We start from the raw sequence: 12,867 nt of genomic DNA, 5'->3' as shown, positions 1-12,867 counted from the left end.
ATATTTAAAAACTATTCTTTGGATAATTCCAGGAACTACCAAACTCTCTTTTCATGTGCTTGAAGATACCCATATAAATGAGATCTACAAAGCTAGTGTAATCATTTAGGCTGGAGATAAATAAGGTCCCCCTAATTATAGATTTCCCCCACCTTCAATCTAATTTCTATGTAAGGCCTTTACCAGATTTCTCCTTTCCACCAATATCAAATCCAGAATCCTCTACTTAGGTTTCATTGGCTATCAAGTTCTTACTCCATCTTAACTCTCCAATATTATTTCTCTCTGCTACCACATTGTATCAGCAAACTAGCCAAGATTACCTCCATGTACATATATATTTGTTCCTATTGTCTTCCAAGTCATCTCCTCTTCCTAAATTCTTTATTACTAGAAAGAGTATCATCATTCTCCCAATCAGCAGACTTGCAACCTAAGGAATAATATTTGATTCTTCACTCTCTTTCACCTAACAAACCAATTAGTTGTTGCCCTTTTATGTTAATATTTCATCATAACATTTCCAGGATATACCCACTTTTCTTTTCTAACACTGATACTGGTAAAAGCATTTATGTCACTTCATGACTGAATTATAATAGCAATCTGCTGGTTGATTCCCTGCCTCAAATTTCTCCCTACTCTAATTCATCTTCCACTCAGCTGTCAGACTGAACTTTCTAAACTGCAAAGCTGTCCATGTCACTCTTCTCATTCAATCAACTCCAACAGCTCCCTATTACCTTCAGGACCAAATATAAAATATTTAATTTGGCTTTTAAAAGTTTTAATTCTCACAGAAAGAGCTAGAAAAAGAAATTCCACATAAAATAGCTGCAGATAAAAATCCAGGAATTATATGAACACAATTATAAAATAGTTCATACATATCATCATATTTAAACAATTAGAGAAATATTCATTGCTTATGGATAAGCAGTCAATTTAATAAAAATGAAAATTCTACCTAAATTAATTTAATTGTTCAGTGCCATACCAATCAAATACTGCTGTATTGGCCAAGCTCATAGGTGTGAGGTTGAATCTCAGAATTGTTTTAATTTATATTTCTCTATTCAAGAGTGACAGAACATTTTTTCATATGATTGTTGAAATCTTTGATTTCTTGTTTATATCTTTGACCATTTATAAAATGTGAAATGACTTATATTCTCATAAAATTGTTTGGGTTCTCAATAAATTTGAAAAATTAGACCTTTATCAGAGAAATTTGTTATAAATTTTTTCCAACTTTGTTGTTTTCCCTTCTAATCTTAGTTACACTGGGTTTGTTTACATGAAAGCTTTCTAACAATGCAATCAAAATAATCCATTTTATATCCTTTAAAACTTTTGATCTCCTATTTGATTATAAATTCTTCTCTCATCAGAATTTATGTCCAAAGAGATAAAGAGCATTATAAGATGTAAAATGAATAACAAATGAATAAAATAAAATAAAGGAAAGCAGGAAACTGGGGTGAAAACTTTACAGAAAGGATCTCTAATTTATCATTTCCTCATTTCTGAAATACAGAAAGCTCTGAGTTAAATTTATAAGGATCCAAATCTTTACTAATTGATAGTCAATGGATATGAACAAGAAGTTTGTGGAAGAAGAAATCAGAGCTACCTATACTCATACAACATGCTCTAATTCATTCTTGATATAAAAATGCAAATTAAAACAACTCTGAAGTACCACTTCAACTTATCAGATTGGCTACCATGACCAAAAACAAAAACAAAAATGAAAATAATAAATACTAGAGGAGACATGGAAAAATAGGAGCACTAATACATTGTTAGTGGGTGTTAGTGGAGTTGGTAATTGTTCCAACCATTCTGGAGAGCTATTTGGATCTCTGCCCAAAACAGTATATAAAATTGTGCATATCTTTTGACCTAGCAGACCAAAGAAATCAAAGGAAAGGGTCTTATATGTACAAAAATACTGTAAACAAGGGATTTGCCAAGAACAAAGGAGACCTACAAAGGTCGAAGAAAAAGCATCTGGAAGGGCAATGGAACATTCAGCCAGCAGGGGAAGGGAGAATTCAATGGAAGATTCAAAAAGCAAAAACTGTTGACCAGAGCTGATTCTGGTCAGTCTCTTACCTAAGACTCTGACAGAGCTGGTTAGGAGATTATCTCTTCTAAAATCTTTTGCCTGGCTGAGCTGAGGAAAGTATTTACCCTAAATTGAAGATCACCTTGGATCATCATTTCCCCAAGGGGAACTAAATCCCTTGAAAGACAGTTTTGATCCCACCATCAAAAGCAGACATAGAGAATAGTTGGCAGGGTCACCTTGGTCCCTCTTCCCTCTACCCTCTGCTGTCTCTCTCTCTTCTTTCAAAAAATAAATTAGATAATTTAGTTTACAGAAGAACTGTCTCAAGAGTTTTGTGTAATAAGAGGGAGAATTTTCAAATCCAAGAAGAAGGCTTGGAGGGGTTGACTCACCCTCTGGTCAGGTCAGGATGACTCCATTCCTGTTGTCCAGCCTTAGTGGGGGAAGGAGGAAGTTACTACCCAGTAATCAGTCCCCAAAAACAGTTGATTTTCTGGTACTAGTGTCTTTCAAGCCCCCTCTCCTTTTCTAGTCATAGTCAATAGTCATAACAACTATTTACATGGAGGTATAGAACTGGAAATTGAGGGAATGCCCATCAATTGGAGAATATTGAACAAGCTTCAGTATATGATTGTGATGGAATATTATTGTGCTATGAGAAATTATAAGCAAGATGCTTTCAGAAAAATTTGGGAAACTTGCTTGAACTAATGCAAAATGAAGTGAGCAGACCCCATAGAGTTAACAGTAACAGCAATATTTTATAATAATTAGCTCACCTACCCTGAGTAATACAATGACCCAAGACAATTTATGACGAAAAATGCTATCCACTTCTAGTGAAAGAACTGATTGCTTCTAAGTATACTTTTTCATTTTCTTTATTTTTCTCTTTTTTTTGTCTGTTTTCTTTTGCAACATGTCTGATATGGAAATGTTTTGCATTACTGCATATGTACAATCCAAAATAAATCACTTGCTTCCTCAAGGAGAGGAGAAGAAAAGTAAGGAGAGAGAGCATTTGGAACTCAAAATTTTAAGAAAAAATAAAAGTTAAAATTAATGTGATTGAGAAAATGCAATTAAAAAGTTAAAAACAAATGAAAGAGGGGAAAAATCTTTCATAACCTCACCCCATCCTACCCTTTGAGCTTTTTTTTATAACTTCCAAACACTCTCTGATTCAGTGACACTAGCCTCCTTGCCATTCCTCACACATGACACTCCATGTCCCAACTCCAGGCATTTTCCCTAGTTATTTCCCATGCTTGAAGTTCTGTGTTTATCTCTGCCTCCTCATTTCCCTCATTTCTATCAAATTTCAGCTAAAGTTCTATCTTCTTCAAGAAGCTTTTATCAGGCCAATTAATATTAATGCCTTCCCTCTGGTACTCCCCTCAATTTATCATATAAAATATCCATATAAAATGTCTTCTTTTTACATAATTATTTGCATGTTTTCTACCCCATCAGACTGTAAACAGCTTGAAAGCAAGGGTTATTTATTCTGTTTTCACGTTTTTGTTTTTGTCTTTATATCCTCAGGACTTAGTACAGTGACTGAAACAAAGTACTTAATAAATGCCAGTTGACTGACTATTCATTGTTTCAAATCCTAACTTTTCTATCAGGCTTTTTGTCATTGAGCTCCTACTCTAACCTCATCCAAATACCCTTACAATATGTCCCATATAAATTTTCATTTAATTAAATGTTTTCCTGTGTTCCTATGCTTCTTTTTTATCCATATTATCTCATATCACCATCTAGAATTCTTCAGCTTGGTCATTGTGTCTCACACATTTCTATTTTGCACAGTACCTAGGCATTAGGTACCAAAGCAGGGAGTACATTTGTACCGATGTGTAATGTCTGGCTTAGATGTAGGGAATTTCCTGGAGATGGAGCTCCCTCCACTCAAACACATTTGCAACTCCATGAATGAATGTCAGTGACTTGTATATAACTTATAGTCATAGAGTCATCTGGGGCAACAAGTGGGTTAAATGACTTGTGCCTGATCACACAACTAGTATGTATATTGGACCCCTAATATCTTACATTATAATACTAGGTTTTCCCACTATTTTCAAGCCCAGATAAGCACACAATAAATACCCACTATTTAAGCAAAAAGTCAAAAGGTCTTTGATTTATTTTAATTGGATAGTTGGTGCATTGTTTATGTTGACTTAGGTCAGATCTCCAAGAATCATTTCCATAGATCATCATGAGATTTCGTTAAAATACATTAAACTCCACATGCATGATAAAACCACTAGAACAATAACTACAAAAGGACAAATTTTATTCTTATAAAAACAAGGAAAATAAGAGGAAACACATGCAGAAGTGCCAAATATACAGAATATCCCAAAAATCTTAGTTCAGTGTTAAGTAAAACTTTTAAGTGTTAGATCAACAATGTTAGTGAAGAAAAGTTTAACACTGAACTAAGACTTTGGGGACACCTTATGTAACTGAATTCTCTTCTAAGTTTCTAATTTTCCGATTCACTCCTTCCTCATATTAACTCTGAAATACTCTTTTTAAACAGTAGGTTACCCATCAATGCACATACCACACAGCAAGCTTTCAAAAGCAAAATCTAACCAAACCAAGAAAGTATTCCTAATAAAACTGCCTCCTTACTTTAATTCCAACAGTGATAATACCTACAACAATAAGAAAGAAATTTTTTAAGCTACATTAAGCTATTCATGACTGAAAATGGGAGAAATACATTAATATTACAAACACTTTTCCTTGACAAACAAGAAAGAAGCCTGTGAGGAAAGAGCACGTACAGTATGCCAAGTCAAGTGGCAAGGGAGAGAAGAGATGATAACTAGTCACTCTCACCAATCATAGAAAACAATCCCATCATTTGTTTAAATTAGGATTGGTATTCTAACCATAAATATATATAAAAATGTAATTGCTTATTTTTAAGGAAATTTATTATACAGAATTTTGGAAAATGTATTAAGCATTTTTGTAATAAGAAACTAACTTAGCAGAAGTTCCAAAAAATTTTTGGCACATTTTAATAAATGCATATTGAATTGAGTTAAATCAAAGATATCAATGATTCTATCTGGGTAAATGTGTGTGTATGCATTTACATGTATGTGTATAATGTATATATGCATAAGAAGTAAATATAAGCTCTTTTGACTTGGAGGAATACAGCAGCTGAGAGAATCAATTAAGAAAGAATAAAAAAAATGGTATTTGAGGTAATATGCTAAAAGACCAAGGTAAAGAACAAGAAGTGAAGCATGAGAGAGAACCAGTGCAAAGTCCACAAGTCATTTGAAATCCTCTTCATCCTGCCCCAGCACCATTTACACTGCCATCAACCTAGATCTCACTTAACATGAAGTATGACACTGATTTTAATGACATCATTCAATCTATGTCTTTTTTCTTAAATTAAATATAAATATTTCAATACTTTGATGGATGAATATATGATCTCACCAGTGGAGGTACTGACACACCCTTCCACAATACAAATTGAATTCCTCTCACATTTCATTCAAATTTAATCAATCTTCTATCATAAATTCTTCGCAGTGGTTCCACCCAATATCCCAGGAGCCTTCTCCTTAATCTTTTCATAGTATGTGGATACCAATAGAACATGAAAACTACCCATTGGTTATCCTAAGCTCTTAATATGGAAACAGATCATATTTTTTCTGGACATGAATAAGATCATAGGACCATAGATCTAAAGCTGAAACAGACCTTGGAGGCCATCTAGTTCAACTACCTCAATTTACAGAAGCAGAAATAGACCTCATGAGGTGAAATGGCTTGTCCAAAGTTACTTAGGCAGGAATTATCAAAGGGATAATTTGAATTAAGGTCCTCTGACTCAAGAGTTAGTGCCTAATCTACAATGTCTCTCTTATATAATTTATGTCACTTGTCCTTAGTATGTGAAAGCCTGTTCATAGATCTTTACATTTTCTATGGATGGCCAGTAATTTCAGTCTTTAGCAACTCATACAGAATCGTCCAGAAAATACTAAAATTTTATTAATGTGCACATATATACATATTTGTTTCAGGGAGAAAATTAGGGTTGTTAAGAGGACCCTGTAATTTCCACAGACATTTCAACTCACTCTTCCTTTGCTGTTCAGTTCTAAGTCCAGTTCATTGTGCATCCACAGAATCTATCTAAGATATCCATACTAACAAACCAATTTCAATGTGATGAGGAAATGAAAAACAAAGAACATAAACAACTCACTTAACATGAAGCATGACACTGATTTTAATGAGACACCATTCAGTCTATGTCTTTTTTTTCTTAAATTAAATATAAACATTTCAATACTTTAATGGATGAATATATGATCTCACCAGTGGAGGTACTGACACACCCTTCCACAACACAAATTGAATAAACAAAAAAACTAGAATTGGTTATTATCTTTCTCTATATGAATATCAGTCATCCTCCACAAAATTCCACCTCTGACAAAACCTGTCCCATCTTGGACAAGTCAATGTTCCTAGACTTTAGTTTCCTCAGCTATAAAATGAAGGAACTAGTCTAGATGGCATTTATGGTTCTCAGTTTAAAAATCCTATGATCTAATTATATAGCATAATCTTAAGAAGAGATAGTCATCATCTATTTGTTTTTCCCATTTAGCTAGATCAAACCCTTTTGATTGTAAAAGATGGTGTAGTGTCCCAAGACTCTATAACATTAGTCATGTATAAAAACATCTGGAGGGATATTCTTCATGGCTTTATCTAACAGTATCCTCTAAGCAGATGCTAAAATTATAAAAGATTGCTTTAAAGATATAACAATAAATATATGACTTTAAAACTATCTAATTATTGCCATAAAGACAAGAAAAAGATAGAAGTTCACTAAAAGTATTTGTTGCTCTTCTGGAAGATATCCAATATAGAATCCAAATGCCAAAAGGTAAGATTTATTTATTCAAAAAGTAAAAATATAGATACTATCTAAGAGAAAGCTGTACTACAAAAGAATAGCCTCAACAATACTTATTATATTCTTGAAATTAACTGTTAGTCAGTCAATTAATCTATTTTAAGTGTTTACTATGTGCCAGTCACTCTTCTAAGTGTGACTTAAAGTCACAAAAACGACCAAAAAAAGGTACCTGCCTTGGAAGAGTTGACACTCCAATGGTGGCAACAGCACAGAAATAACCATAAATATAAAAATAAAAATACAGTGTGAATTGAAATTAATCTCAGAAGTAAGGCACTGGCAGATGGAGAGACTTAAATAACCCTAGGCAAGTCACTAACCCTACTTGCAAACACTCTAGTATCTTTGTCAAGAAAATCCCAAATAGGGTCATGAAGAAATGGACACTACTGAAACAACTGAACAACAACAAACACATTAATATTTTTTCAATCTATCTTCCCCACTCCAGCTTCACTTTCCTTCATGCCCCAGAATTAACTATAAGTTCTGCCAATTTAATCCTTCCCCCTACTCTAGAATTCATTGCTCCACTGACCTATGAGCCTCTGGGTCCCCCTAATGGTCTGTTTCCAGGGATGTTGATCATTCCTCACAAAAGTTACCAAAATCAAGTTGATATCTCCCAGTACAACTTCACAGCACATAAGTTCCATTGAGCCCTTTTTGGTACTGTGTAGACCTTCTCCACACTGGCCATAACCCTGATTCTATACTTATAATGGATTACTCAGTCTCCTTTATTACAGAGAATGTTGAAATCATCCAATGGACTTCTTCCAGTCTCCTCTTCCCTACCCTAAACTTTCTGAGAATTGTCACCTTCTCACAACCACAGACTGAATTAGAGTTGTCATAGAATCAAAGATTTAGTGGAAAGGACTTCAATGACCATCTATTCTAATATATAATTCCACATATTCCTCTACAATATAGTCAATAATGGATCATCCAAATTTTGCTTGAAAGAAGTTCATACCACTATTAAAGAATCTACTTGATAAAAAAAAAATCTATCATATCCAGACTAAATATGGCACTTTGTAATTTCTATCCATTGCTCCTAATTTGTCTTCTGGAGCCAAGCACAGTAGAGCTAATTTTCAGAAGTGACAGACCTTGAAATACTTCTGAGACAACTTCAGCTGAGACAAACCTCCCACCACCTCACCATCTTTTCTTCTGTAGGCTGTCTCCCCATTCATTTGACTTTTGATCCTTTGGAACACAAAATAAATCACTACTACTCACTAAGACTCACCTAATGTCCTTTAATTCATTCCCTACTCCTTCCAGCACTGTGTCCTAACAGTTATCTTAAGCTTGTTTTCTCATCTGTTAAAAAATTAACAGCCATAGGATCTATTTAATGAGGCTGTTGTGGGGATAAAATTAGATATGTGTGAAGAGCTTTGGGAAACAGATAATGTAAAGAACATGGTCACCCCCAACTCAACAAAAGGCAAGACTTCTTCCAGTTTTAGATCTGTGAATTTATTAAATATAAGGATGTATACCTCCCTGGAAGGAACAAGTTAAAGAAGCCACTTGGATGCTAAGTAGAAAGCCCCTTCACTGTCATTTGGGCAATTTCTCATCTTTTAATCCTATTGTCAAACAACCTCACAGTCTCCACTTACATTTTAAAAGACAAGATATAAGAGTAAATAAAAGGACAACATTTGATCAGTGACACAAATAAAACCCAGTGGAATTGCTCATTGGCTATGGGAAGGGGGTGGGAGGAGGGAAGGGAAAGAACATGAATCATATAACCATGGAAAAACATTCTAAATTAATTAATTAAATAAAATTTTCAAATAAAAAATTAAACAGATAAATAAATGAATGAATGAAAAACAAACAAAAACAAATAAAGACAAATTAACAAATGAATGAATAACTAACTAAAAGAATGAATGAATAAACAAATAAACAAACAAATGAATAAATATATAAAAGAACAACAGAAAGGTTAGTTCTGGGAAAGACAGTAGTACTGTTATTTATTCTGTGGGAGTGTCTAGACCCAGGGATTGAACCAATCTCTCAGGCAAACAGACAAAAGGAGATAGCACACACAAAAAGGACAGGATATAAGTGATCTAATAATTGTTTCATATTTAAACTATTGGAATATAGATATTGCTCAAAAAACACTGAGGACTTTTTTTTTCAAAATCTATATTTAGGCTATTCAGTATGGTGAACTGTCTCTCACCCAATAAATAATATTTTGCCTTTTCAATCACTATCATAGTCCTGATCTATCAGAAACCCTGACTCTCTTTTATGACAAGACAAATTGCCTGAAAATTCCATGAAGAGTAAAAGGGCAATTGTCATAAAGCTCAGAATATCAGGCATGTGTGCAATTTGGAAACTAAACACTTGGGCTTCTGGGAAAGGAAGCCATTAGCTTTAGAAATAAACCAGACACTCATAAGGAATCAACTACTATTAACTTTCATTAGCTAACATTTGCCCCCTCAATGAAAAGTACAAAAGGTTAGGACACAACAGGGTGTGAATTTTAAAACTACTCCACCCTACTCAGGTCATACTTTAGAAGATCTGATTTAGCTATGTCCTAATTAGTAACAATGGAGATATGTGGTTTAACAGAATCAAGTCTTGGGAACTATACATTTCTCCACCCTACTCAGTTTAACAAAGTCAGGATGCCTGCACCATACTCAAAGATTTAATTATTTGAGGTAATGGCCTTCAACAGACATGTGCAGAAAAAGCATACATACCCCTGGGCTGTCCTAAGTCAAGCTAACCTATCATTGGTACAGATGAGATGCAGGAAAGTGACGTAAAACTGTCTATATAAGGCACTTCACTGGCTCTCTTCACCCTCTTTCCCTGAAGAGGCAACTTTGGCTGGCAGTGAGCTAGGCTTTCCAACATCTTGGAGTGGTAGCAGTTATTTGTCTGGGTTTGGCTTTGAGTTTACCCTTGAGCTGATTCAGGTTCGGGCATCTTGGCTGAGCTCTTTGGAGTTCAGGCAGATTCTTTTCCTCCTTACTGTTCAAAAATTCTTACTTTCTAGATCTCCTAATTTTCCCGCCCTATAAGCCAGGCAGGAGAAATATTACTCTTTTTCCTTCTTCCTTCTTCTTATTCTCCTCCACTATATCAATTAAATCACCATAAATTTCCAGCTGACTTGGGTATTTTATTATTTGGGATTTTCCCTGGGACCAATTAAATTTTTAGATTTTAAGTCACAACACTCAAATTATCCTTTACAAAGGGAAGGAGAAAAAGGAAAAGGAGAAAACCTGAGAAGAAATCAAAAAGTGGCAAGTATATATTAATTCCAGTACTATTGTTTTAACTTTGAAGTCTAAGGAATAGATTTTAAAATCTCTATTTTGTTGTGACCAATAACAATGCTATTTTAAAAGCATATAGATATAGAGCTATGTAATAGAATATTGTGTTTCTGATGAAAAACAAATTTTGTTCTGTCCTGCCTTTGCTGTTCCCTTTTTCCTACAATATCTAAAAATCAAAGAGCTTTATTTTTTTTGATCTCTTCAGTCTTCTTAAAACCCTCATTTTCACTCTCTTACAAAAGGAATCCAGAAAGCATGATGACTTAACCCAAAAATGGAATAAAAGTGATAGGCTAACCCCAGTCCATGTAGACCAAAAGATGAGACTAGAAAGCATTTAAGACTTGCCACCTTCTTCTTTTAAGAATCTTCTCCTAACTATATCCTTTTTTTATGAATATTATTTTTGGCAACATGGAAAGGGGTCCTAACCATAAAAACAAGTTATCTCTATGAATTTTCTTTGAAGTTTCTCCTTTTTTGAAAGTCACCACCTCATTTGCTGGCAAACCTTGGATGCAACTATCCAATATAGTGTTTTGCCCTAACACACAAAGTTAGCAACATTTCTTTCATTAAAGTTCTATTCTAACACTTCATCATAGTGTGGAGGTGCCTTAGATATTTTGAATGTTATGTCCAAGAAACCTAAGCCTGTGATTTTTAGATTCTCTCCATCTTGCTTGGTCAGGAATGTGTATACCCACATTATATGTGGCATGTGCTATCAAATGACAAATCAGAAACAGTGGACAGACCTCTGGGCTGTCCTAAGTCAAGCTAACCTATCATTGGTACAGATGAGACACAGGAAAGTGGCGTAAAATCATCTATATAAGTCACATCACTTCCTCTCTCTCTCCCTCTTTCCCCAGAGAGGCGGCTCTGGCTGGCAGCTAAGCATTCTGACATCCTGGCATGGTGGCAGCTATTTGTTTACCCTTGATCTGATTCAGGCTCAGGCATCTTAGCTGAGCCCTTTTGGAGTTCAGGCTGATTCTTTCCTCCTTCACACTCCAAAACCTTACTTTCTAGATCCCCTAATCTTTCCACCTGATATAAGCCAGGTGGGAGAAATCCTTCACCCTTTCCTTCTCCCTTCTTCTTAGTTTCTTTCCACTATATCAATTAAATCACCATAAATTTCTAGCTGACTTGGGTATTTTACTATTTGGGATTTTCCCTGGCGACCAATTAAATTTAGATTTTAAGTCACAATGCTAAAATTATCTTTACAAGCCCCAACCAACTTTGTAAAGCTGCAAAGACTTGTATTATGGGCCAAATGATTGGCAATAAATCTGTTCTTCAAGAATTAGCCAAGCAGTGTTTGGAGATTAGCTGGAAACTACTGAATTTTTCAGCAACAGCAAAGACCTTCTACTAAATGATAGAGGATTTTCTCTCCCCTGACTGTGAAGATTAAATTTTGTAACCCCTGCCTATTTTTATATTTTAATCATCAAAAGTGTAAATACCCTACTTAAAAGTTGAGTATAGAGATCTGACCATTTTTAGATCTAATCAACAAAAGAGTAAACATCTTACTTAATCATTAAGTGGGAGGTCTGTGAGCCATATGTGCAATAGTGGGTGATGAATCGTAATTAAAGTAACTGCCTTTGGACAGTATTAAAGCAAAGCTTCAACTGTGATTAGTAGACCTAAAATTAGGGGAAGACATGGGAAATGATGAAAAAGAAACATCTTTAAAAGGAGCAGTCACTTCCTGTAAGAGTCAGTTCTTCATTATTTGGAAGTGGAGACTGGAGACAATTCTTCATTCTTTGGAGTGGAGGATGGACCTGAGACCCTGTTCCTGGTAAGGCTGTTCTAAAATCTCTTCCTTTGAACTGACACGTGGTGAGTGAAAAGCTGACTCTTTAACTGCTGGATTTTCTGGGGGGAAAATAACCTCAAGAGAGACTTACCTCTTGAGAGAGACTTAGATATCTTAGCTTATCCTTTTTCTGATTTTCTTATTTCACTCTTTCTACATTTTGTAAATGAATTGTAAATAAATCTCTTTGGAATAAATTAAATTCCTGGTGACCACACTCGGAAATAATCCAGTCCGACTCTTAAAATTAACCCCTTTTTCCCCCTTACACAGTTAACACTGGTGACATGAGTACCACCAATAAAATCACATAGCATTGAAGTTTTGTAGGATGTGACATTGATTAGGTATTTACTCTGGATAAAACCTTGATTAAAATGTGACTTAGACTCAACAAACAAGGGGAATGAAACAACATTCACTTATTCCTCTAACTACTCTAAGAATCTCCCAGAGGGGAGAATTTATGTCATTTTTTTACCTTTGTATCTCCAGGCTAGTATAGTACCTTGAATGTATTGGGCCCTTAAATGTTTATTGTATCACTGACTCCAATTTAGATTATCTTCCATACTCCCCTCTTGGAAATTGAAGAAGCAGAATGTTTTTAATG

At 34.7% G+C, this 12,867-nt stretch overlaps 1 protein-coding gene across 2 annotated transcripts in view; it reads right to left on the bottom strand.

Annotated features, from left to right (window-relative positions):
- Window positions 1-12,867, bottom strand: part of SYT16 (synaptotagmin 16) — a 344,492-nt gene that overhangs the window by 52,096 nt on the left and 279,529 nt on the right. The window lies entirely within an intron of this gene.

This window comes from Monodelphis domestica, chromosome 1, assembly GCF_027887165.1.
Source record: "Monodelphis domestica isolate mMonDom1 chromosome 1, mMonDom1.pri, whole genome shotgun sequence".
Taxonomy (NCBI): domain Eukaryota; kingdom Metazoa; phylum Chordata; class Mammalia; order Didelphimorphia; family Didelphidae; genus Monodelphis; species Monodelphis domestica.
Note: the sequence above shows the minus strand (reverse complement) of the source record. Positions and strands in the feature narration are given on the sequence as shown.